Source organism: Eurosta solidaginis, chromosome 1 (assembly GCF_040869045.1).
Source record: "Eurosta solidaginis isolate ZX-2024a chromosome 1, ASM4086904v1, whole genome shotgun sequence".
Lineage (NCBI taxonomy): Eukaryota > Metazoa > Arthropoda > Insecta > Diptera > Tephritidae > Eurosta > Eurosta solidaginis.
Genome location: NC_090319.1, coordinates 341547877 through 341574838, shown reverse-complemented (window position 1 = coordinate 341574838; position 26962 = coordinate 341547877). Strand labels below are relative to the sequence as shown.

Sequence of the window (26962 nt, the reverse complement as noted above, 5' to 3'; positions counted from 1 at the left end):
GCAGCTAGACTTAATTGAGATGCGTGCATAAATAAATAAATAAATGTAAGGCGCGATAACCTCCGAAGAGATCTAAGGCCGAGCTTCTCTTCCAATTTGCGTCGTGCTCCATTTTAATTTTTCCTACAAATTGGCGGGACGGGACCTACTTGTTTTATGCCGACCTCAAACGGCATCTGCGAGGCAGATGAGTTTTCACAGAGAGCTTTTCATGGCAGAAATACACTCGGAGTGCTTGCCAAACACTGCCTAGGGGCGACTCCTCTTAGAAAAATTGTCTTCTAATTGGAAAACTTTATTTCTAAAAATTTGATGTTCCTTTGCTGGGGGTGTGTACCCAGGGCATTTGGTGTGGTAGGCGGACCACGCTACCATCACACCAGGATGCGTGCATATAAACTAAAATAATGCAGCTTAAAGTCTCAAAAGAAAGTTTTAGAAGCCTGATTCAAATGCCATTAAGGTGTCCCAGTGTGAAAAACGGCTGCAAGATCCAACCTCTTTGACCCTTGCAGAAACTATTTGTGGTTGCAGTATTCGTCTTAGAAGAAATTTTATAAAGACAACTAGCAGACCCGGCAGATGTTGTTCTGCATTATTTCTAAGTAGGTTTTACCTCTTAATCCCCCTTCTTCTTCCCTTATCCTTTTGCTCACTCCTCCCTCCTCTGTCTTTCTATTTCTCAGCTGCTCTTTCTCCTTTTTCGTCTTTTCCCACATTTCTTATCTCTCTAACTCTCTCTACTTGTCCCTTGCCCACTCTATCTATACCCCTTTCTCTAGCTTCGTCAAACTATATCTCATTCTAAGTATATTTCTCTTTCCAGTTAAAGACCCAAAATGGTATTTACTAATTTTTAGGGCACGATCAGAGTGGGCGCTGAAAGCCGAGCCGAGATCGTCAGTGCGATAAAACTGATTACATACAAGTCAATACAAATAAGCTTGTGCATAACACAATTAACACCGACAAGAGCAGAGCGCAAAGCCGATGAGTGCGAGAAAACAATTTCAAAGCGTTTTGCGCGCTTGTTTGCATTGTTGGTGTTTGCTTTTTAGCATGCAGTCGTGTTATTTTAATGATTTAAAAAAAAAAATGGATATCGCATGGAAATAAGCTCGGCTCGGCATCATCGCACACTCTGTTCGTACCCTTAGACCTACCCAGTATGCTTGCGAAATTTCATAAAAACCAATAAAGCCGTTTCGTAGAAAATCAGCCACAATTACTGTAACACAAGAATTTAATATATCCCAGCAAACGTTCGAAGTCAAAAAGAGTCACAAAACATCTAAATCAAAGCATTTGCACTCATTATCGGCTCATGTAGGAGTCCAAAATGAAAATATTTCCCTTGTTGTGTTGTTCGTCCGATATGAGCCTAATTTCATATATCTTATAAGTCTCAAAAAGAGTCATGTATGGCACCTATTGGGCTCAGAACCAGATCATTTTATGCATTTATCGGAGTCTGAAAATACTCTCTTAAAACGATAATCAGAGCCATGTATGACTCTTTTAAGGTTTATGGAAAATGGCATATTTTGATATTGAAATTTTTAAGAATTCGCGATAACGTGGTAGTTGGGCGGAAATCTAAGAAAGAATTTTTCCATAAGTAGGATATTCAGATTTCAGTGCACTCAGCGCTAATTGGAGACAAAAGATTCCATATGCCAGCCAAGGAATAATGCGAAAGTCACAAATACTTACACCAATAAAATGCAGAAGCATCCAGCGGCAATAAATTTAAAAGTATAGACGCCAATATAAAAAAGTAACAAAAAGGCAAGTTAAGACAAAATCCGGAAGTTATTTTATAGTGGCTGAAATGAAAGGTTTTAAATTTCTATTCCGCGAAGCTACCTTGTTTTATAATTTTCACAATTTTCGGTTGCTCATAATTTTATCAAATTTGAGTCATAAAAGAGTCCTTCATGATTCATTACAGAGCTGCTCAACCCTTATACACTTAAGCACTTTTGTTTTTGTTTTCCCTTGAAGAATAGGCACAGATACAATTTCATACTTTGCATATAAAAAAATTTTCATAGCACTCCCATGTGCCCTCACATAAAAATTCGAATCATATGAAAATGCCTGAATTGCATATGAATATGCAAAGAAAAAGCATTTCCATATGAAGCCAAGGCACTTCGGTATAACAGCTGTGTTTTTTTCACGTCTATATACGTTTACGCTTAAACTTTATATGGACTGCTAAGCGACAAACTTTAAATACACCTCTGAAATTGCGACGCATTAAACTAGTACTTCTAAATTTCAATACGCATTATACTCAGATGAAACTGAAATATGTGTCCACAGTTCACCCTCTGCACTACTTCCATGTATTCTATGCGCGTCCGCTATCTATCACAACTAATACAGCTATATGTTATACACAGAAATACAACAGAGGGTTATGCCTCCGCTTTTCAGTAACCCTCTAGCTGTAGCTAGTTGTTTAACCACTGCCGCTAGATGGGTCTCCTAAGCATTATCTAAGCGATAATAGGCGTTTTTTTCACGCGCAAACCAAACGTGTACGCGTGTAAAAAAAAAACACGGCTAGTGTTCAAATTTACATTAACAAACTGACAACAAATGATTTTTCAAAAGTATTGTAGCACTGAGAAAAATTTTAATTCAAAATTTTTTCATTAAGAACCACCAAAATTCTTTGAACATTTAAAATATATATATATATATATATATATTTCTTTCAATTTAAAAATTGTATATGTATTGTGATTTGCACTTCAATATAAAAATTTTTGAACAGCCTTGTTCATGCTCATATTTTTCACCTATGTATATCGGACTCATATCGGATTCCCAAATTATGAGCGCTCCTAGAATGTTTAAGGAAGGATAGGTTATGATAGGTTAGGTGGTAGCTGCCCTGATAAGGATAGCTCACTTGGGCAACACGAAGGTCCGTTGTGATAACACATACACAAAAATAACGGTGACTTAGATCTAGCTACTTAGAGAATTGTTGGGTAGCAACGATAAAGCTACAAATGATACCGATCTCAACTTTGGATAAATCATCGGGAAATCCAAGTGAGTCGCGACCGAAGTACTTTCGCCTAGTTCTGGCAAAACTAGAAAATCAAGCATATAGTGATATGGTGATTCCACCTCGTCATCTTCCATACAGCTGCAGCAGGATGGAGTTTCCAGTATATTGAGACGTACCGCATGGATATCCATGGGACAGTGCCCTGTCAAAACCCCAATGACCATTGATAGGTGAGCATTAGTGAACCCAATTATTTCAGCAGACCTCCTGCCATCCACTTACGGCCAGAAAGATCTTGCTACCCTGCAAGACGTGGTGTCCACCCAACGTTTGCTGAGATGACTCGAGGCCCAGCTATGGAGGAGCAATCCACAGGTGGCCACCGGGATCCCGAAACCCGTACAGCCATCTTCATCCGGTTCAGTTGCATCGATGCGAGCTAAGAGATCCGCTTGACAGTTACCCGGGATATCACTATGGCCCGGGACCCTGATAATCTTAATTGTAAAATAATTCGATGCAATCGCAAGCGAGGTCAAGCACTTCTAGACTACCCTCGATCGCACTGTAGTTGAGCTCAAGGCCTTGATAGCCGCTTGGCTATCAGAGTAGATGTTAAATTCCCTAACCGTAGTAGCACTGGATAGCATTCCATCCACCGCATCCTTAATCGCAGCAACTTCCGCTTGGAATACACTGCAGTGATCACCAAACTTAAACTTGCGGCTTAAATTTAGATCTTGACAAAAGGTTTTAATAGGTTTGACTACCATCTCATAAAGCCATTGTACTACTCTTGGGGAGAGTCCCCATCTCTTTCCGATAGCCCCTCTGCAGCAGTACAAGGCAATGGCGGCCTTCCTGGCCCATGTTTAAGGAAAGTAGACAAAAAAATAAAAACAAAATTTCTAACTAAAACTTTAAATTTGGTTTACAAAGGGGTAAACAGTTTTTGAGCATTTTCGTGTCATTTGGATTGCATGGAAAGAAAATTTAGGGCCAGATTTGTTTAAACTACCAGTAAAGGTGAGCTCTTTAACCTTGCCACTTTCGCTGCTTAGCCTAAGTTTTCACCTCCTCTTAGTTAATGCGCTTGAAGTCCGAGATAAACCCGAGTTGACTTAAACAGTTAATAGTGTGGAAAACGAACAGACACGGTTTCTTTTAGTCGGAAGCATCAGAAGTCACAAGAAGGGTGAGGTATAGTGCCTTTGCAATATCTAGGTAGACGTATTTGTTTTTTCTGTTAACTGGAGCTTCTTTCTCCCCACATTGGTTGCGGTACAGAGGCTTTTTCGCAGCAAAACTGTTGAACTGCCTTTGGCGTACTTCTACCGCCACCGAGGTATCACTTTTTGCACTTTTATCTTATCGCTCTTATGAGTCTATTCTCGGTCTCACCTCGTTGTATTTAGCACAAGATATCGGCAGGACTGCGTTAAAATACAACCCATTATACCATCTGGCTGTAAATCATTTTCTATCTGTAAATTAATATAATCCCGGGAATTTGGTGGTACAAAAAACCGAAAAAAAATTTCATAAAAGCTTGATATGAGCACACTCTTGAATAAATTCTAATCGAATACCGTGAGTACTTTTTAGTTCAGAGTGCCATAGTCCTGACCTAAGACATATTTGCTCAGTCAACCAAGCGACACCACTTCAAGTAAGATGTTGCTTTCTAGAGGTCAGATAGACAATTATTTATCAGGTCTATGAATAATGTGGAGCTTAAGCTATCCTGAAGAATTTCGGACTAGGTACGCTTATCAAGGAAAAGTTTAACCTTACGGCGGTGTTAATAACCTGTAGTGTTACTTGGAATACACCTCACTTTGAATGCATTTAACGATGCGAAATATACACACACTTATAGACCACACAAGTAGTCAAATTTCACTGACCCAAATAATTACTTGAACTCAGCATGAGTTTGTTTACATTTTTCAACCCGTCTCATTGACCGACATATATGTCCATTAGTCACACTAGCTGACATATGTGCCCATTAGTCATATTGACGGTAGAACCCCATACATATAAACATAAATGGGTTATTAGAATACGCTGACTAGCATTTGCTTATTATGAATTCATGTGCATCTAGCTTGTAAGTATTAGTGTAAGTATCTATTAGTAATTTAGAAATATTTTGTATAAAAAAAGCGTTTTCATGAATAAATAGGGAATTCTATTTTAACACCAAAACTAAATTGTTCGTTTATATTACATGGCGATCCTGCCAGGAGCTACGGCTCATATTCATTTATTCATTTATATTACAAACCTACTAACTTAATTTCCGCTTACCCGTTTAAGCCTTTCAACCAGTCGCTTCTTCGTGTGCTAACTGACGCCACTTGGCTACACCAATGGAATTTTAATCGTTTGCACCGGGTTCTTCTAGAAGAGTTGGGGCCGCCTTCTTCCTCTGCTTCGAAAGACGGGTTCCGAAAAAATATATTCTTAGAAGGAGCATCACTTTTAATTTGCATAATCTGCCCTAGCCAAAGTAGCAGCATGGCTTTTTAATTCCCTGGACTATGTTCATATCTGCGCAAAAATCACACAGCTCATCATCGAATCTTCTTCGGTATTCACCGTCGCCAATGCGAAGAGCTCCGTAAATATTTTGAAGAACTTTTATCTCGAACATTCCCAGCGCCGCCTTATCTGATGTTGTAATGATCCTTGGCTTTGCAACATAAACCAGTACGGGTACGATCAATGACTTGTAGAGCAAGATTTTAGTTTGCCGATAGACAACTTTACTTTTCAATTGGTTACCTATTCCGAAGTAGCACTTGTTGATAAGTGAAACTCTTCGCTAGATTTCAGAGCTCATGTTACAGTTTGTGTTAACAATGGTTTCTAAATAAACGATGCTCAATAGCGACCCAGAGGATACTTTACCGCAAGCTACCGGAAGTAGTTAGCTGCTTCAATTGCATGCAGAAGAATCACCCTGGCTTATCCCTGGTGAATGACGATCAGGAGCTTTACCCACTTATGTGGGATTCTACATAAGGCTCCTACCTACCAAAGTGTAAAGCTAATTTTAAACTTTATTAGGCTAACAAGTTCTCTAACAGAATTCATATTAAAATTGCAATTTAAATAAGGTAAGCCGACAATACATCTATATTGGGTCACAGGGCATATGGGAATAGATGGAAATGAAAAACCGGATAAACTAGCTAAAAAGGGCGCATCCCTTGAAGCTTGCTCCGTAGATATTCCAATTAGACTGGACGAGTTTGAGAAGAGGCGAGAGGTGCCCATGATCGACAAAGCTGGAAAGGCGTGGGTTCAATCGCGGGGCTGTTAAGTGTTGAAGATTATGTGTAGGTCTTACAATCTTAGACTAACAAAGATGCTTTTATCATTAAAAAGAGGGAAATGTAGATTCAGGACGGGTATTCTGACTCGACACTGCCTTCTGACGTCACATACCTTTAAATTAGGCTTGGTCAGTGATAGCAGATGTAGGAAGTGCGGTTGGAGGAGGAGGTTCTGAGCTCGTGTCCTGCGCTTGCCAGGCTAAGACTCCCACTATTAGGAGTGATACAGCTGTCAGATCTAGAAGCAGCAAGCGGGTTATGTCCTAGGAAGCTTCTAGTATTTGCCAAGAATACGGAGTTATTTTACAACATAGATCCTGGTTTTTAAAGGGTTGTGCAGTTTAGTAGTTAAACCTAACTTCTGGTGGCACTACGGACTCATTCGGTCTATTTGAGGCCCTCATGAACCCGCCAGTTCAACCTAACCTAAGCCGACAATAACTGTAGATACAATTTCGAGTAATGTTAAAACCCCGCATCAGGCAGATGTTGGTTCATGTGCTTCGTATGAAGACACCGCAGTAGGAACTGCGCTTTAAGTATTTCACATTGGTTGTGGCTTTGAATATAAACGCCTCAATTTGAAGGCGCACTTTTGTCGTTATAAGAAAAAAACGCAAGGATATTCTCGTGCAGTGTTACAGTGTACCTGGAGCTTCACCCACTATGCTTTCTGGTGACTTTATTAACGACGCATATCTTACAATCAGCCAGTTGATTGTCTGCTATTTTTCTTTATCTTTGCCCAAAGACTTTGAGCGCTTTTGACGTGAATATTTTTTTTTTAGCCCACTTTATTTGTGACCAAGAGTAGGTAATAAAAGGTCTTCGCCCATCATTTAATTCCACGAACTGTCTGAAAAGGCAGCGTAACCTTGCTTAATCGTCTTGTGTCAATTTATAAGCCTTTACAAATAAATATTTGTATGGCTTTTATTTTTATATAATAATGTGATAGTGTATCAATTTTCAAACTTGATTGTGAGTGTACACCTTTAATTGCATTAATGAAAGCAAAACGTAATTTCACGTTTTCTCTTTTCATTATTTGTTTACATGAACTTTTTCATATCATTTATTTTGCCCTGCATTTACGTTACGGCATTCATTATCCATTTCATTGTTTGCATTTTTCTTACACGTAAACAACAATTAAAAGTTTTTGCAACGGACAATTGCTTAACCATACTTACACACATACATACATATAGACATGCACCTACGTAATCGACTTCTTTTACACTCACACAAACTGAGCCTTCGAATGACACCCGCTTGTGCTTCAATCCACAATTATCGCTTAGCAAATCTACTTCCTTTTTAATATTTTCACCAAGTGCGTATAGTTTATACATAAACAAGAAAGAAGTAAGAAACCAGCAATAACAACAAGAATCATTTTATACATAACAAAACAAAAAAAAAAATATTTACAGCATTTTCCTCGAGCAAAAGTAATAAGTAACAAATCCAGATTCATCAAAGAAAATAAATACTTACAGCTTCGGTACACAAAAGCACCACTCGGCAGGCGAACACCCGCAACTCCCCACCCATTCGTGCAGTCGCTTGGTGGTAACAAATCAAAGGAATTTCGTAATTTACGCTCTGACTTTGTTTTCGGTTTTAATAATAACAATGAATTTGAAACGAAAATGACAACATTCGTGTGTTCCATATTCATCAGTGTCGGTCTGGCATTCCGTTGCTCATTTCAATTTCGTTTCATCATTGCCATTGTATTTTCATTTTGTTACGTTCTACGTTCAATCGGCCACTTTTATTGTTATTGGGTCATACAATTGTGAAAATCATTTCTTCATCAGATGATATCAAAATTATATTTCCATTCTTATTTCGCTCGCGGCAAATGGAGTGGTGGTATGTATGTGTGAAGGTATGAAGTGAGTAAGGTCTTGTAAGGATTGCCAAGTGGAATTTTTTTTTTTACTACTTAGTGGGATAAGAAATTCTTAAACTAATTTATATTGTAGAGAGATTTTACCTTATCTGCTTTAATCGGAGCTAAGCTTAAATTGCTCCAACGTCGAAATAATACTAATCGATAAAGCAACTGGTATAGGTAAGATTAGGTTGAACTATGTGGTCCGTGAGGAACTCAAGGACTTTTGTTATAAAATGGCTCCATCCTATGGGAAAATGCCAGAAACCTTCTAGGACCTATACCACTTGCTACTTAGAAGTGATGGTGTACCAGTCCTAATAGCTGAAGTCTTAAAAACGTGCTCAATCGTTTTCTCCTCCAATCCAATCTGCTACCACTAACTAGGCCTAACATAAAAAAATGTGACGACTGAAGGCAGTGTCTAGTCAGATTAACCGCCATGAGCAAACAGTCCTTTATATTTTTAAGATAGCAGATATTTTGTTAGCCTTAGGTTTTAAGATTTACACATGATGTTTTTCCGTCATGGCAACTCTTGCTTCTCTTAATCTAGCCCAATCAGATTGGGACAATTACGGAGCAAGCTTCAAGCGACGTACCTTCAGCTAACTCAGTCTTCCAGTGTTTCTATTACTTTCGTTACGGTAACTACTTCGCCTCCACTCGAATCGCAGGGAAGTATGCAAATTCGCCATACATTTCCATCGTAGCGCAGGATATATAAACTGCAATGAATTGCGGCCAATGCTTACCTAAGCATCTGAACACCTGCCCATAATCTCTTTAAGACAAGGATCAGCTGATTTCATCAGCAGCCCTTTATTAATTTCAAAGTACCCAGCTGGGAATACTACACAACCTACACAAATCAATCTTTTGCTGTTCTCCACATGGCGAGCGCGCGTCTCGCAACTTCGGCACATAACGTGTTCTGCGCTTTCTAACTCCGTGCTACACCTTTGGCAAAGAGGGTATTCCTCTATCCTACGCTTCCATAAATACTCTTTGAAACCGCCATGTCCACTCAGTATCTGCGTGAGTTGGTAGTTCAGTTCGCCGTGCTTCCGCTCATTCCATTGATCTAAATCCCAAATTAACGTGAAGGTCCGACGCCCTTTACTCGAGGCCTTCCACCGTTCTTGCCACTTAGCTATTGTTTGTGTCCTTGCTCTTTTATTCACGTCTTCGTTCGGTATTAGTGTTATACATATAGGCCATTTCGCTTGCCAGTAAGTCCACTGGGATTTTCCGGGTTAGGGCCAGGGTCGCGTCGCACTTGCTATTCTTATAGCTGCAAGTCGATATTCTGCTAATATATCTTTTTCATGGATCCGTTTAGATCCGTGCCACACTGATTCTGCCTATAGTATTATCGAGCTGTTACTGTGGACGGGTAGCTGCGCTCGGACCCCGAATGTTAGGCATTATTCGCATAAGTGCTCCATTAACTTTGGTAATATTATCTCCCATCGCTCTGAAGTGCTCTTTGAAAGTTAGCTTAGAGTCAATGTGTCCTACAGAGACACCCCCACTCCAGAAATGATACGGAGTCTCAACTTTCAGAAACTTCCACCATTGAAGGGCATGTAAGAACTGAAACCTCTCTGTTGTTGTCGGTAAATTGCGGCCCATCGTCAAATCACTGTTTAACCTAACAAAACAGACTGATAAAATATTCATCGTCTTTAGCGAAAAAACTTCTGTCAGACTCGAAGATATGTGCGAGCGCTTTTGCTGGCAATGTGTACTGCATCTTTCAGTAGACAAGGCCGGACCTCGTGCAAATAGACGGGCACATAAACACAAACTTGACGTGGCCTCAGCTAACATCGCCTCCACAGAGGTAAAAAAAGACATTAAAAAGTTCAAGCCTTCTCATTGAATAGACCCAGACGGTATAGCCATGCCAAGCGGTCTAACGAAGGTGAGTCATATCAAGCAGGTTGGTGTCGAAATTCTGTATATACAAAATTCTAAAAACAAAATTCTGCTTTTTAAAATTCTGCTTTTTTAAAATTCTGCTTTCTAAAATTCTGCTTTCAAAATTCTGTATTACAAAATTCTGTATTAAGATAAAATGTTAACAATGTTAAAGAGGTCATGTAATTATTTTGAAAAAGTGCGCCATTCACAATAATTCTGCGTAGAACACCTTTCTGCATAGGCGGCCTTCGGCCGCGCTTATAAAAAATAACCCTTAGCCGATCCAACACCGGCTACGCCATTCCATGATTCCGTAATTTTGACTTCCAGAATTAAACATGCAGAATTTTGTTCAAGCAGAATTTTTTTGCAATTTACAGAATTTTGTCACCAAGAATTTTGTAATACAGAATAATGACACGCTCCCATATCAAGCGACTTAATTGCTTTCGTCTGCTCCCTCATTTCACTGCAAATCTTTGCTTAGTCATCCATCAGCGTGGCCTCTGCAAAATGTTACCGCGCTTAATGCCTTAAACACCCAGATCAATAGCAGATTGAATCAGGAAAATACCCATCATAAAGCGGTGATCGTGGCTCTTGATCTGTCAAAAGTTTTTGACACAGTCAACCACGGCACTGTACTCCAAGACACTGCAGTTTCGCTTGTCTAAAAAGACTATAAAGACAGACCAATATTTATCTGAATAGTCGGCAAGCGTAGGTTCAATTTAGGAGCGGATTCTCAATAGAACTAAACAGAGGGTGGGAGAAGGTGGTGTTATATCTTCGCTTCTACTAAATTTCTACATACAAAAGCTCCCTTCCAAACAAGAACGAGTTACTTTCATTTCCTACGCTAACGTATCTACGGAAATAGCAACAGGAACTGACATATACAGGACGAAATAAATCGCTGGTTCGAATCGAGCTCAAGGCCTAACAATAATTTTTTATCATTATTATTGTTATGATAAATTTTTTCTTAATTGAAAAAATTTTTAAATTAGAATAGAAGATTTAAATTTTAGACAACTGCCAAAGCTCGTTGTATAGATCCATTTCGGGAACTGCTAAATTCCTTCATCGGCAACGTTTAGGCGCCGCTGCTATAACCATTCAGCCATCACAGCGGTTTGTTGTTTGTCATCATTAATCCTACTTCTATTCTGTTTCATGCCAATTGATATTCACAACACTGCGACATCTGTTGCAGAATGGCTGTGAAAATTGGACTTGTTTGTTGGCAATGCTGCCATAGTGTCATATTTTATTGACACTTTTCCCCGTGCTCTGGGATGTATTAACAATTTTTGTTGTTGTACGAAATAAATTCTAAAATAAAAATCTTTCTGCGCAGTCGTTATAGTTTCGTCACCTCGCCCAACCTGGTACTATCATCGACCAAATCCACGGCCACTCTGATAACGACGGGGAGGGAACAGATGGTGCAAATATTGGATTTCACGTCTTTGGTGACTGTCATTGACACCAAGATCTTAGAGGTATGGTTCGACAACACTCTAACCTTCAAGGCGTACGCCACCGAAATTGTGTTCAAAGTACAAAGCCGGAATATGTTCCTAATATCGCTTCCCAAAAGAATATATGGAAAACACAAATAAACGTTTCTAACCACGTACAAAAAAATTGGCCGGCTGCTGATGTGCTACGCGTCAGCAGTGTGGTCCCGTGGTAAAAAAAGAAAACACACGCTAGAAAAGGCTGTAGGCCTGCCGAAATTCTACATTCAAAATTGCCATCGGATGTCTTCTTATGACCATCTACATAGTGATGCGAAAGAGCTTAACTTTAAGAAGCTTAACGAAATGATGAATAGACAATTGTTCAACTGTCTCAAAACTGGACGCCCTAGCAAACAACTGTTTGATTTAGCCCCGTCTTCAACAGGAATAAGGAAATATCTACGTAAGTAGGATGAGATTGGCACCTGCCTACTCAGCCATTTGATTGATATAAGCATAAGGAGGCCCTAAGAATTAGCCACGCAAAATCGGTAAACACCTATAATAGGATGCGCCCGGTGAGCTTTGGTTTCAATATATACTACTTTAACCTTGTAGAAGAAGAAACAAACTACCAAGGGAAACAGGAGTCAACCTGGCCAAACTTCGTTTTGGTTACTGTATCAGGTAAAACACTCGCTTGTCTGGCAGCTTTTAGGATCTGTTGATTTGAAATCAGTAAACAGCAGACCCTACTTGGTCCTTTACTTCAGATCTCGGTGTACACTAGTGACTACTCGTCCACTCCATTTGGGCATACTTACGCCAACCATCCACATCTGTTGTGGCCCTTCGTAACAAAGTTACGTAATAAGGTGGTATTTTCCTAGAGTACTTGAAGGGGATATACTCATATATCCGTATTGTCTGTGCTCAAGATGCCTCGAGGCACTAAGCCTAGAACGAGTTGTTGACACTATTTTATTCACCAAGAGGGTCTACATGTGGAATGTGCAGAATAGCATACAGCGCAGCCGTCGTGGTTGGTTTTAGGACTCCGGTTGATGCAAAGCGTTGATAGCCTGTATAACCCATTTAATTAGAATTGTATAGTATAGGATAGGCTTTACATTTGCTTTAAATATCCAATGAGAGAGAGATTGTGATAGACCTCCAGTGCACCTCAGCACTTCATGCTTCTCCAAAAATTTTAAGTAATTGCCCTTTCGCATACGCAATTAGAGCATAATTGTGTTATGTGATGAAGACCCCTGTTTTATATCCATAATGTTCCATCGAGGCCTTTTTTAACTCTCCTCCACGTTGAGCTTTCATAAAAACTTAGTATCTAGAATGATTCGTAGGTATTTTGTGCAACGTTTTTCGTGCTGAGTCATCCGTTCTAGCTAAGGCCTAGTCCGAAATGGCATATCGCACCTCTTAATATAGTAAACAAGGCCAAATTTGTCTTCTACGCTTTGGTGGTCAACACCACATTAGATATATAGGTATGTATATCCCAAATCGGCCGATGCATCAAAGAGCTAATTGTAGGAAGGCACTTTTCACATTTGACAACTGCAATGTCATCTGCGTATGCCATACGTTTGATGGGCCGCTCATGGAACCACCTAATCAGTTCGTTGATAACCAGCGTCTCCAGTAAATAAAATAAATGCAAGGCGCGATAACCTACGAAACAAGTTAAGGTTGAACTTCTCTTACAATTTGCGTCGTGCTCTTTTTTTAATTTTCCTACAAATTACTGAGATGAGACCTACATGTTTTATGCCGACTCCGAACGGCAAGGTAGAAGAAATTTTACTGAGAAGCTTTTCATTCACAGTACAGTTTATAATACCCCGCTTTACGTCGTGGCCCTCTACACTGATTTCGTGGCCAAAAAGTGCTCCTGGGTATGATATAAAATGTTGGATTTTTTTGAGAGTTGAAATTTTAGGTTTGTTATCTCATAACTTTAGTCGGGAACTTTGGTTTGTTAGGCCAGCATACCATCACCACAACGCGGCACCAGCAGTGCATTACATAACCCAAGCAAAAACAAGGCTTCTATCATAGCTAACCAGCTGGATATCCGGCGTTGCTCGGGTTGGGCAGATAGAATAAAATAAATATAAGGCGCGACAACCTCCGAAGAGATACAAGGCGGAGCTTCTCTTCCAATTTGCATCGTGCTCCTCTTGATTTTACCTACGAATTGGCAGGACGGGACCTACATGTTTTATGCCGACTCCGAACGGCATCTGCAAGGCAGATGAGTTTCCACTGAGAGCTTTTCATGGCACTAATACAACCGGAGCGCTTGCCAAATATTGCCGAGGGGCTACCCTGCTTAGAAATATTTTCTTCTAATTGAAAAACCTTATTTCTAAAATTTTGATGTTGCTTTGCCAGGGGCGTGAATCCAGGGCATACGGTGTGGTAGGCGGATCACGCTACCCTCACACTATGGTGGCTGCCGGGTTGGGCAGATACTAATATAAATAAGAAGGTGCATCTCCCAATTTTGCGCATTCTTACGCTTTATAATATCCTTATCTCTCCCTGTTCTTTTTTTTACACCCTCTACCTCTTTCCTTCTTTTTTATCAGATCCCTCACTCCTCTAATTTATCATTATTTGCTTTATTTTTCAAATTTTATTTTGTCACACACAATTCATACTCAAAATCTCATAACTTAATCAAAATGTTTTAGCTTCCCAATTGTTGTCTATCATCTCATATAGACAGCTGTTTTTACAATGAAATGCTTAGATTTAATAAAAACTTTTAAATCACACAATGCAATCGCTTTAACTTTCTGTGAATTCACTGCTATTACCAAACAAAAGTTCTGCACTTAAGTACTTACATGGCGTATGAGTAACTTTTGCTGACATACAAAATTTGTCGCGCCACCCAGAGGCGCAACACCACATTAGATATATAGGTATGTATATCCCAAATCGGCCGATGCATCAAAGAGCTAATTGTAGGAAGGCACTTTTCACATTTGACAACTGCAATGTCATCTGCGTATGCCATACGTTTGATGGGCCGCTCATGGAACCACCTAATCAGTTCGTTGATAACCAGCGTCTCCAGTAAATAAAATAAATGCAAGGCGCGATAACCTACGAAACAAGTTAAGGTTGAACTTCTCTTACAATTTGCGTCGTGCTCTTTTTTTAATTTTCCTACAAATTACTGAGATGAGACCTACATGTTTTATGCCGACTCCGAACGGCAAGGTAGAAGAAATTTTACTGAGAAGCTTTTCATTCACAGTACAGTTTATAATACCCCGCTTTACGTCGTGGCCCTCTACACTGATTTCGTGGCCAAAAAGTGCTCCTGGGTATGATATAAAATGTTGGATTTTTTTGAGAGTTGAAATTTTAGGTTTGTTATCTCATAACTTTAGTCGGGAACTTTGATTTGTTAGGCCAGCATACCATCACCACAACGCGGCACCAGCAGTGCATTACATAACCCAAGCAAAAACAAGGCTTCTATCATAGCTAACCAGCTGGATATCCGGCGCTGCTCGGGTTGGGCAGATAGAATAAAATAAATATAAGGCGCGACAACCTCCGAAGAGATACAAGGCGGAGCTTCTCTTCCAATTTGCATCGTGCTCCTCTTGATTTTACCTACGAATTGGCAGGACGGGACCTACATGTTTTATGCCGACTCCGAACGGCATCTGCAAGGCAGATGAGTTTTCACTGAGAGCTTTTCATGGCACTAATACAACCGGAGCGCTTGCCAAATATTGCCGAGGGGCTACCCTGCTTAGAAATATTTTCTTCTAATTGAAAAACCTTATTTCTAAAATTTTGATGTTGCTTTGCCAGGGGCGTGAATCCAGGGCATACGGTGTGGTAGGCGGATCACGCTACCCTCACACTATGGTGGCTGCCGGGTTGGGCAGATACTAATATAAATAAGAAGGTGCATCTCCCAATTTTGCGCATTCTTACGCTTTATAATATCCTTATCTCTCCCTGTTCTTTTTTTTACACCCTCTACCTCTTTCCTTCTTTTTTCTCAGATCCCTCACTCCTCTAATTTATCATTATTTGCTTTATTTTTCAAATTTTATTTTGTCACACACAATTCATACTCAAAATCTCATAACTTAATCAAAATGTTTTAGCTTCCCAATTGTTGTCTATCATCTCATATAGACAGCTGTTTTTACAATGAAATGCTTAGATTTAATAAAAACTTTTAAATCACACAATGCAATCGCTTTAACTTTCTGTGAATTCACTGCTATTACCAAACAAAAGTTCTGCACTTAAGTACTTACATGGCGTATGAGTAACTTTTGCTGACATACAAAATTTGTCGCGCCACCCAGAGGCGCACGCGAAATTGAAAAAAAAAGGTTAAATTTAAAATTCTTAGTTCTGAAATATGAAAAACCTTCGTCTTGATCGGAGGAACCTATAACCAAAATTTGGTGATGGTTGAAGTGTAGGAAATACGTTTCCGTAGGGATCACAGAAACACAAACACAGTTTTATCTATATAGATTTGTCTAAAGCTACCGTCAACGCAATTGAAGTTAATACCTACGAAAATTTAATACGTATATGAAAGCAAATAACCCAAAAGCAATTGAGGTATGCAGCTCACAAAAGCTTAATAAACAATATCGATGCTTAAAATCTCATTTAGTGTTTGCTATAAATTGCCACACTATTATTATTTATATCAAATTTAGATGTAGTAAATAAACAATATAGCCAAAACATTTATTAATTTATTAGCCAGTTGCATTGCATTGATTTGAGAAGAGATATGAAAATAAAAAATGACTTAAATTCAAGCAAAAAAAAAAGTTAAAGTATAAATAATATAATAAAAATAATAATAATAAGTAAGAACAATGTTTTATTTCCATTTCGTCTTCTATTCACTACTCAGAGAGCGTTGCGACCCAAAACGGAAGTGAAAGTCAGTGAGAAAACGCGCTAACAAAAATTACGCTCACTTACATACGGTTAGAGGCTTTACGAGTTTGGCACAACAACAAGTATAGCGTCAGCATCCGGCACTCACACGATGTTACCGACGACAGCGCGACTTTACGACGCCATGCCTGCTTTATAACGCACGAGTGCTAAATCCTCGTATTAGACGCACGTACTCTTTAACTGTAAGTGAATACGAAGTTAATTTTTGCAAAAATTACATTAAAAGTCATCGTCAACTTGAAATGCCCAGCATCGCTTAGTCACTGTGTTAGTGTAAGAGTTTAAAGTTTGTTTGTGTTTTGCTTTACTCGTTTTGATTACAAATTCCAAACGACGAATCATCATGCTGCTCGGGTGTTGAGCCAGTGCTGCTGATGTTACGTAAACTGCACTGCTAAAGTTGCAACTGATGCTGCGTAGATGTAGTTGTTGGAGTTTGAGAGTGCTTTTGCGTTTATTTTATCTGTTGTTGTTGTTGTTGACTTTGTTACTTCACTTGTCGCTGCTGCTACTACAGTCGCTGTCGCCACAGCTTCTACTTCTCTTGCTTGTGGTTTTTTTGTATTTTGTTTATTATATTATTTGCTTACTCACAGAATTGGTGCTGTTCCCATTTGCCAACCATAAAAGTGAAAATGAAACGTACAAATACACAATCAGTGTTGTGTGCAATGCTCTGTTTGTCCCTGCATTTATTAGTTAGTCTCAAAGGATCTTTTGTGCGGTTCGGTTCGGTCTGTTGGTATTTTCGTCATAATATCGTATAAACACAATTCACGCGCTCGTCTATCATTGCATTCGTGCAAAATGGATATTTCGTAGTGTTTATAGTATTTTTGATCTAAATTACTTGAATTTTCGGGTGTTATATTAAAATTTATAAAAAGAATTACGCGGAGTAATAACAAAGTAAAATAAGAAACGGCTTATTAAGCTGACTAAAGTGTGCTGTTGTTTGTGCGTGCATGCATTTTGCAAAACACAACATGATTTCTTAAGAAAGGTCAGTGAGCGCAGTTGGCTTAAACGTAATGCATAAATCGTGATACTAAAAGCGAACCGGTTTTCAATATTAAGATAGTGCCATATGTGCAATTAGTTAAATCTAATGTGAATACATTTTCAAAAAAAAAAAAAAAAAAAAAAAATTTGTTCCACGTTTATGATATCGCGTGTGCTGTGCGCTTATTAATTGCCACAACAACAAATCAACTTCCAGCAGCTGCGACATGAATACTTAAAAATATCATTTAGCTTGCAGTGTAGTGGCTACACGTCTGCATGTGTAAGTGCGAGCGTCTATGTTGAAGATAGCAACAATTTGTGGGAGAAGGGTGGATCTCTGAATATATGTACATGTAGAAACGTGTTCTGCAATTTGTGTTTGATTTTGTTATATTAAAACCGATATTGAGAGCATACTTTTAGGCGTTGAGTAGAATTCAACTACTTGTACTTGTACTTGTAGAGGAATAAAATGTGTTGAATATTCACTTGCAAGATGTTTACGTTGTTAGATGTGACACAGAAAAGCTACATAGTGCGAGTGCATAAAAAATGGCATACATTTAAGCGAAGCTTGAAGTCATCAGGGTAAAACTGTTGTAAGAGAAGGAAGGGAAAAGGGATATATTAACTACCCAAGAAACGTGAGCTGCAATTTGTGTTTGATTTTGTTATATTAAAACCGTTATTGAGAGCATACTTTTAGGCGCTGAAAGGAATTCTTTACTTCTTGCACGTTATCAGCAGCTTAAATATTAATTAAACCTCTGCTCAAAAAATTCTTCCTTAAAAATATTTCGAAAAACATTCAACCCACTTAAGAGCACACAAAATTTTTTTGTATAAGCTTAAACCTCTGCTAAAATTAATGAAGCTATACTTGGTATATATTTAGGAGATAGACTCTTAGGAATAACGAATACCCGACTATGTTAGCTCAAATATTTTCTAGGGTTTCCATTTAAATTCCATTTTTTTATTTGATCTTTTCATTGCCGTTTTTTTACTATTTCTTAAAACTGGCTGTATAAATTTCGAACTGACTAATCCCAACTGTAATCTAAACGGACTAAGGTAGATCAATTATACCCCAAATGTAGAAAGTATAGATCAATATCAAAACACTCTGTGTAGGGATGGATCGCACGATTTTTCGCAGTTATAGGACACGTACATACGTACGAATAAAAGTAAAGGAATAAGCCATGGCATACATTTAGGCGAAATTTTACGGACGTTAATGTATAACAAGGTATAATGCTTTTGTATTAAAATGAACTTCAAAAAATTTATTTGAAAACATGCATTTTGATTTGAACACTACCAAAAAACCTCCTGAAAATAGACTTTGCAGTGCTTCAGCAGTTTTCTTTAATCAGAATTAGCAATATGCAAGACGTCGACAAAATATTTAGTTCTCCCTGCAAAAAAAAAAAAAAAAAAAAGAAAACAAAAAACTTTGAAATCGCTTACCGCATTCAAACGAAAAAAAATCTTGCATAATTTTAGGGGTGGATATAAGCCATATATAACTAGGGCCTGGTTTTTCAGTTCAAGTTCAGCTCAGTTTGTCAGCAAAATATATTTTGCAGTTTTCCAGTCTAGTTTAACTGAAGTTTAAGATGAGTTTAAGCGGTCGGTCTGACAAACAGTATGGGAGAGTTGCCAGACACTCTCAATACAAAGTAGAGTTGGGATTGTGAATACATTCAGAGGAATAATGACACCTATCTCCTCCACACGCTGATGTATACATTTTTATACCTTTCATGAACATGAAATGGTATTCTAACTTTGGTCCGATGTTTGTAACGTTGAGAAATATAGAAGATAAACTCACCATTAACTATACCGAATTGATCAAGGCGACGAACTGAGTTGATATAGCCATGTCCGTCTGTCCGTCCGTCTGTCTGTTTGAACGCAAACTAGTCCCACAAAATTTGAGATATCTCATTGAAATTTGGCACAAGGATGTATTTTTGTATTATATTAGACATTTGTCGTTTCAGGTAGGATCGGACCATTATAACATATATCTCCCATACAACCGATCGTTCAGATAAGACGATTTTGGTCATTCCTAGCGCAATTTAGAAAGTATAAACGTGAAACTCAGTGATATATATTCTAATATATCATAGAAGATATCCTGAAAAAATCCCTTTGATCGAAGCCATATATAGTTATATCCTATACAACCGATCCCTTAGTTTCCTATATAAAAACGTGAAACTTGGTGATATATATTCTAATATATCATAGATTTCCTGTAAAAGTCATTTCGATCGGAGCTATATATAATATATCCCATACAACTGATCGTTCAGATAAGGGGGTTTTTTTCCATTTTTTTTATATTTATCTTAAAATCGTTTAGGTATGTACATGTGTTCACTGTATATTCCTTACATTATACAGCGCATTATTTGGAGATTACGAATGGGATAAGATTATTGTTCAGCCCCATTCATGAAAGGCTTGAAGTCTTCGGCCGTGCCGTCCTTACTTGTTTTGGTTGATGCACACCTTTCTTTCGGCATAGTTCTATTTTTGTTGTGTGTTACGACTTTCACTTTAGTTTTTTTTCATTTCACTGCTGTAAGAAGTCCGTCCGTTTCTACTATGCTAGTTAGTACAGCAAATAACGAAAACGGGCTGTGCGCTGTTTGCTTTTTATTCTGACTCTTTGTCTTTAGGCGGTTTAGTTCCGCGTAGTGCATGAAATATTGTGGTTATATATAGGTGCTCATACTAGGGTGGATCGCAGAAGAACCCCGACCTCCCGAGTGACTAAGCCCGGTTAACGCAAGCATGCACGCCCGCTCCGAGCTCCCTAGTGTCAGTTGAAGACTCTAGTTAATCAATCAGTTATTTGCGTTTGTTTGCAATGCTTCTAAAATATCAAGAGTTGTTTCGAAACAATGACCCAATTTAGGAATCATAGCGCTATCAGCAAAAAGTGGAATTTGTTATAAAAGAAAAATGCTTTTGCTTAGTTTGAAAAAAAAAAAAAAAAATTTGTTTCCAACTTGTACTCAAGTGAGGTTCCCGAATTGGACTCAAATGTAAGATGCTACAGTATTTTCAAGAAAATAGAGTAAAAAGTATTTAATTTATTTCTTATTTACAACGCTTTATTACTGTGCTACTAACCAGGGTTTTATCTGTCAAAATAGACAGCTGTTGGCCTCGGTGGTACCACCTTCCAGAAGATTTTTTTTTTCAACTACACCTCAACAATATATCAAATTTTGGATATCAACTGGAGATATCAACACCAGAACTAGACATACTTTTATGCCTAATGGTTAGAGAAATATTTTTTCCATGTTTGTTTTGTAAAAGAAGCCAGTATCTTGAGATAATAAAATACCAATTTTGCCGTACAAAAAAGTTCATCACAAAGACGGCGTTAAACTGTGACTAAAAAATTGTTCTGTAGTTTAACTGGAAATTAAATTTGGCTATAGTTTAAGTAAACTTAGTTTAAGCTTAGCTCAATAAACTACTGAAAAACCGGGCCTAAACAAAAAATTTAATTAGAAAGAATATAGTGATAATATTTTTGCAAATTTTACAAAAGGGGCAATGGAAAGGAAAAACTTTAATACTTTCCCAGAAAGCAACCATTTACGAAGTAAATAAATTGCATATAAATGAAATAAAATATATAAGTACTGCATACTTTTAGAGGAGAGACAAATTTGATCGTCCTGAGGCAAGTTTTTCAGTAGTTGGTTAAGCTAAGCTTAAAATAAATTTGCTTGACTTTAGTCAAGCTTAAACTAAAGTTAAACTTACGAAAAATTTTCAGCTACAATTTAAGGCCGCCTTTGGGGTAGGATTTTTTGTAAAGGTGACACTTTTAAAGCCATTTATTTATTGTGAGAAATAAATAAGTTGTTTGTAGCATTAATGAAACGTTATAAATTAAAATAATTTATACAGAATCTCACAATTGAATCCAATTAGAGTACAAGTTGAGTACAAGTTGAGAACTGTTTTTTTTTTCCCAACTTGAGTTACAGCGTTTTTTGCTTGTTTACTAGAGTTCAACCCTGCCAGATCGGCAGCTTAATTTCAGCTTAAACTTCAGTTTAAGGGAACTGTTTTAGGGTGGTTTAACTGACAAACTTAGTTGAACTTGTATTGAAAAACCGAACCTTACCTTCATAATTCTCTGTAAACTTTTAACAGGAATCTTAAAAACACCAGTTGTATAATAACAGGCCGACAAAATTTTTAAGAGTCCAGACCCAGGGAATGTGCGCTAAATCGGAGTATGGAATCAGGTTTTTTATTTATTTCCAGTTTTGATATATTCTTGCGTAAAGTTACGATAATAACATTTTTGGGGCGAATTCAATACGCAATTTTGGCACAAAAACTCATCTTCATTGAACATTTTCTTATACCGTGTGCAAGCACAAGTATTTACACCTCCAATGCAGTTTAATCTTTCCTAAAAGTAGATTTCAAATTTGTGCAGATATTTTGTATATGGAAAGTCTCGCAAACCTAATACAGCTTAACAATAATATTTCAAATCGCAAATAAAACTTCCTCCAATAGTTAAATAAAATTTTTAAGACAATATATGCACTTTAGAATTTTTTATATGATGTTTTGTAATAAAAATAAGTCTTTGTCGAAAGAGCGTAGTGAACACAGCAGAAAACCAATTTTTAATGCTTTCTGGTACAGATGTCTTGAAAATCAGGCTCAACTTTCCGAAGGCCCTAGGAAAAGTAAATACTCATTTATGGTTATAAATCTTAATATAAAAAAGCACATGTCACAACATTTTTGGGCGCGATGGACTCCTAAACAACTCAACGAATTTTTAGTTTGTTCTACACCCCGTGTGTAGTTTGTTCTAACTTGAGAGATAGGATAGGTTATATCTCAGTTTATAGTCGCAATATTATTTTATTGGAAATTTTTTAATTTGTTTATACGTAATAATAAAATGTTACGTATACGCAGTGGCACTCATATTTTCAGGTGGTACGGATATACTTCCGTGTAATTGTTTGGTGTTTAATTAAACAACCTGCTTATCAATAAAAAATATTATAGCGAATGATATCAAGTATAGCATATCACCAGGCCCGCCGAGAGGGTGGGGGCGGGGTTTGTGAGGGGGCCCGCGATTTAGAGGTAATATGGCATTAGAGTCTTTAGTTGTAATCTTCATACCCCTGGGTGACTAGGGTCTCGAGATATAGGCCAAAACGTGGGCCAGTGAATGCGTAGACAGTGTTTATACAATCTGGATATCAAATGAAAGCTGTTGATTAGTGCTTTAGTACAGAGTAATATATTATCCATAGACGAACTGGGACTGAGACTCGGAGTGGGACAGGGACTGAGACTCGGAGTGGGACTGGGACTGGAATAAAATACATACCACCCTCTGGGACAGGCAATAAGAGATGCAGAAGAATGAGAAGAAATTGAGAGAAGAGAAAAGAGAGAAGGAGATTGAGAAAGAGATAGAATGAGACAAAGATGGAGATAGATGAAGTGAAAAAGACGAAGAGAGGAGTGAATAAAAGGATTAGGAAAAGTACAGAGGGATAGGCAGAGTCAGACGGAAAAAGCTTATTAAAATATATGCAGATAGACCAAATTTAGGGCAGGACAACGTCTGCCGGGTCTTCTAGTTGTCTATAAAATATCAATTTATAGAAAAATTAGAAGAAAGTTACTTAAAGTTTGAGTCAAAATGTCCTACCCTCGCTATGGAATACCCCATATACAATTTAAAGCTCCAAGTGCCTTCCGAGCATAAATTTCTCAAACTCTAATTTTATCAATTTTTTTTTACTTGGTTATATAAGCTTTACATTGAAGTGTGTATGCACGTAACCCTCATTTCTTTATACCAAATAATATAAAAATGATGTTACGTTACCGCACCTTTACCCGTATTTTTTGGTAGTACGGATTTGTTAAAAAACATATAGCTATTTTGAAAAGAAATGGTAAGGTTTCGAAGCTTCAGCGACAATAGAAAAAGGCAATCTTTGCACTTTTTAAATCAGCTTTGTAGAACATTTTCACCTCAAAATAACCCCTAAATATCATTTTGTTCACACTTTACTAAAAATGGTCATTAACGGCAATTACCTTGAAGCTTTTAAAGACCAATGCCACTTGCAGTTCCTTAGCTTGGCGAGCGCAGGCCATGAGCACAAAACGTGCTTGATCGTTTTCTCCTCAAACCCGCAATTCCTATAACTGCTATCATTGACCAAGCTTCTTTTGAAATTGGTCTTTGTTGGAATACCAACAAAGGCAATACTTAGAGACCAATTGCAAAGCAAGCAGCGGGGAATTCATTGGGCTGAGTGGTTAAAGACCTCTTGCCGTTACACTGGTATGAATGTTGGAGATTCCAGTTCAATACTCACCTCCCGAGAAGCTAGCAGATGAAGAAGTGAAATGCAGAAACATGTCTTTGTAACTTTGAAATTTTTCTGTAATATCAATAAGAGAAAGTCTTTTAGTCTGAAGTTGTAAGACCTGCACATGATCTTCGACACTTGGCAGCCTAGCACTTGGTTTTACGCCTTTCCTGATCGGTCAATCATATGCAACTTTCATCTTCTTTTAATTTTGCGCATTCTGATTAAAGTGTTTATAGAAGAAGCTAGGAGCAATGCGCCCTTTTTACCTAGCTTATTCGCTTGTTCATTCCTATCTATTCCCATATGCTCGAGACCCAACATAGATGTATGCTCCTCCCTATCCCAATTTTTTCAAGGAATTGCTTACGCCCTAACATAATTCCATATACTGTGCAATGAGAGATTATTCCCTTAATTGCCGCTTGATTTTCAGTATAAAAGCTGAGGCCCCTGCAGTTTGAGCTACTTTCTTCCAGTATTTCTAATACTTTGGTTACGGCTGCGACTTATACCTGAAAAATACTACAGTGATCTGGCAGCTGATGTGATCTGTTTATTTCCAAATCAGCACAGTATACCACTCCTTCTATCTCTTTGAAACCATCGGTGTACACGTTTATTGCTTCGTCTGCCATTTGGACACCCGTGCGCCAACCAACAACTTCTATTTTGACTCTAAGTGCACCTTCGAAGCGCAGCTACGGAATGAGGTAACTTGTTCGTTGACTATTTGCTGATACCATACTACAGTGGCAGTATTTGAGAAGCACCCGAGTGTATTTCTGCCACGGAAAGCTTCCCAGTGAAAACTCGTCTGCCTTGCATATGCCGTTCGTAGTCACCTAAAACAAGTAGACCCTGTCCCGCCGATTTAAAAAGGAGCACAACGCATTTCGGACGAGAAGCTCGGCCTAAAATCTCTCTGGAGGTTATCGCGCCGTATATAATTATTTTTTGTTATTTCACACTACAATGGCCGTATGATCTGCGCTGAAGCTGCCTCGAGGCTCCTCGATATACATTTGTGACGGTTCTACTATCATAAAAAAAATTACGTATACGCACCAGTTCCTGTCTTTTCAGGGGTAAGAACGCGTTTGTGTGTAATTGGTTGATTTTTAATAAAACAAAGTGATTATTTTGTCGCAAAGAGAAAATTTATAAATAATGATACATGATCCTAGCCCGGCTATTTAATTTCCCCTATAAGTTAAATAAAAAATTTTAAGGTGATAAAAGGTGGCTGAGTCTGGTCAAATGTGGAAACCACTTTTTATAAATTGAGTGTTGGTGTAATTAAATACAAATTGCGAACTTATTTTACCAGAAAAAGAAAATAGTTTGCTGGCTTAACTATATCATTGCTATTTCTTTGCTACTTACTTAAACCCTTCTCCCCTTCCACTTCCTTTTCTAATCAGATAACTACAAGTATCTGTGACAAGCAATTACGTTACATTACATTATCTCACTCTGATGCATTAAAATAGTCGCATGCATTTATATTGCATTTTTAATGTGGTCTTGTATCAGAAAATATAAAAAGTTAAGTGATTTACAAACATAAATATCAAATAAAATACTAAAATTTTCTACAAATATTTTGCACAATTTTATCTTCAAAGTGCTATTGCTATTTTGTTCCAAGGCTTTATAGCTCGCAGCGCTGTAGTGATCTCGTAAATTCCTCGGTTTACATGTCAAGCGGCACCTGTCTTGCATACCGAACATTACATACTTACAAACATATTTACAAACATAGTTACTACCAAAACCCAAATGTTCATTGCAAGTAGCGTCCACTGTATCTCTGGTTTCCTGTAAATATCACCATCGCACAGGCGCGGAAGGACACTAAAGTTGTGTCACATTTAGTTAGCATTGGCCTGCTGCTGCATTTTACCTTTGTCGTGTTTCAACGTGCATCGTCGTGTTTGTCGTAAAATATTGCCGGTAAACGTGCGCGGATTAAATAACCACATAAGCAGCCGCAGTTGCTGTACACTTTGTAGTTGTTGTTACTGTTGTTGTGGAAAGTTGCTGTTCTCACTTGCCGGGTAAGTGTTCATATACCAACTAGCAAAATACTACCTTTTCTTATTTTTTATTTTTTTAATTGCTTGCATGTGTGAGTGTGTGTACCTTATTTGCTATTCAAAGTGCTTTTACTTGGCTTTAAAAGAATTGTGGAGGTATAAGCATTCTATTCCTTTAGCTTTCTAAGTATAAGCGTTACAAGCGCTGGTGCGTGTGAAGATATGGGTGTGTTGTTATTGTTGTTCAAACATGTGTGTCAACGTTTCTCAGCATTTTATTTCAATTTTATTTCACTTTCCCTTGCGTATAGTATTTGCTTGGGAAGGTGCTATTTGATTGTTTCCTTAAGCATAAGCGACATATTGGGAGAGTGATTTTATGTTTCTTAATTTTAGTACACTGAAAACTCATTTCATTTAATACTTTTTTTTTTCATTAATGGAATTTTAAAAAAGCCTCGTCGAAAGTTCAATTGAAACAGGCGAGTAAATTATACTTATGATAATATCGAATTTTTTTAAGCACTTTCTGCTTGTAATTGTCGGCCCCAGCATTTTCTGCTCAATAGTTCTTGGGTTAATTGGAATTTCAAACAATTGCAAGAAGTTTTGGAGGTATATTTTTTTTTAAATTTTGCACTCCGCGTGCATGGTTATTTTTTAGAAAGAAAAGAAAAAGTAGAAATTATTACTAAGAAATTTATCATTCATCATTAATTGGAGCTTAATCGGATATCTAATTTTGGCCGTTCCATAAAAAATCACGCAAGCTTTCGCTGTTTCGCGATAGCTGACGCCAATTGGGAGGACCAAAGGAGGTCCCCCAGCGGGTTATGGGGTCAGAATATACCA

At 37.9% G+C, this 26962-nt stretch overlaps 1 long non-coding RNA gene across 1 annotated transcript in view; it reads left to right on the top strand.

The window, feature by feature from the left end:
• The first annotated feature begins 17378 nt into the window (after positions 1-17378).
• Positions 17379-26962, top strand: part of LOC137244499 (uncharacterized) — a 290699-nt gene continuing 281115 nt past the window's right edge. The window contains exons 1-2 of the long non-coding RNA XR_010951052.1: positions 17379-17938; positions 25496-26131. This is a non-coding gene — a long non-coding RNA (uncharacterized lncRNA). The remainder of the gene's footprint in view (positions 17939-25495; positions 26132-26962) is intronic.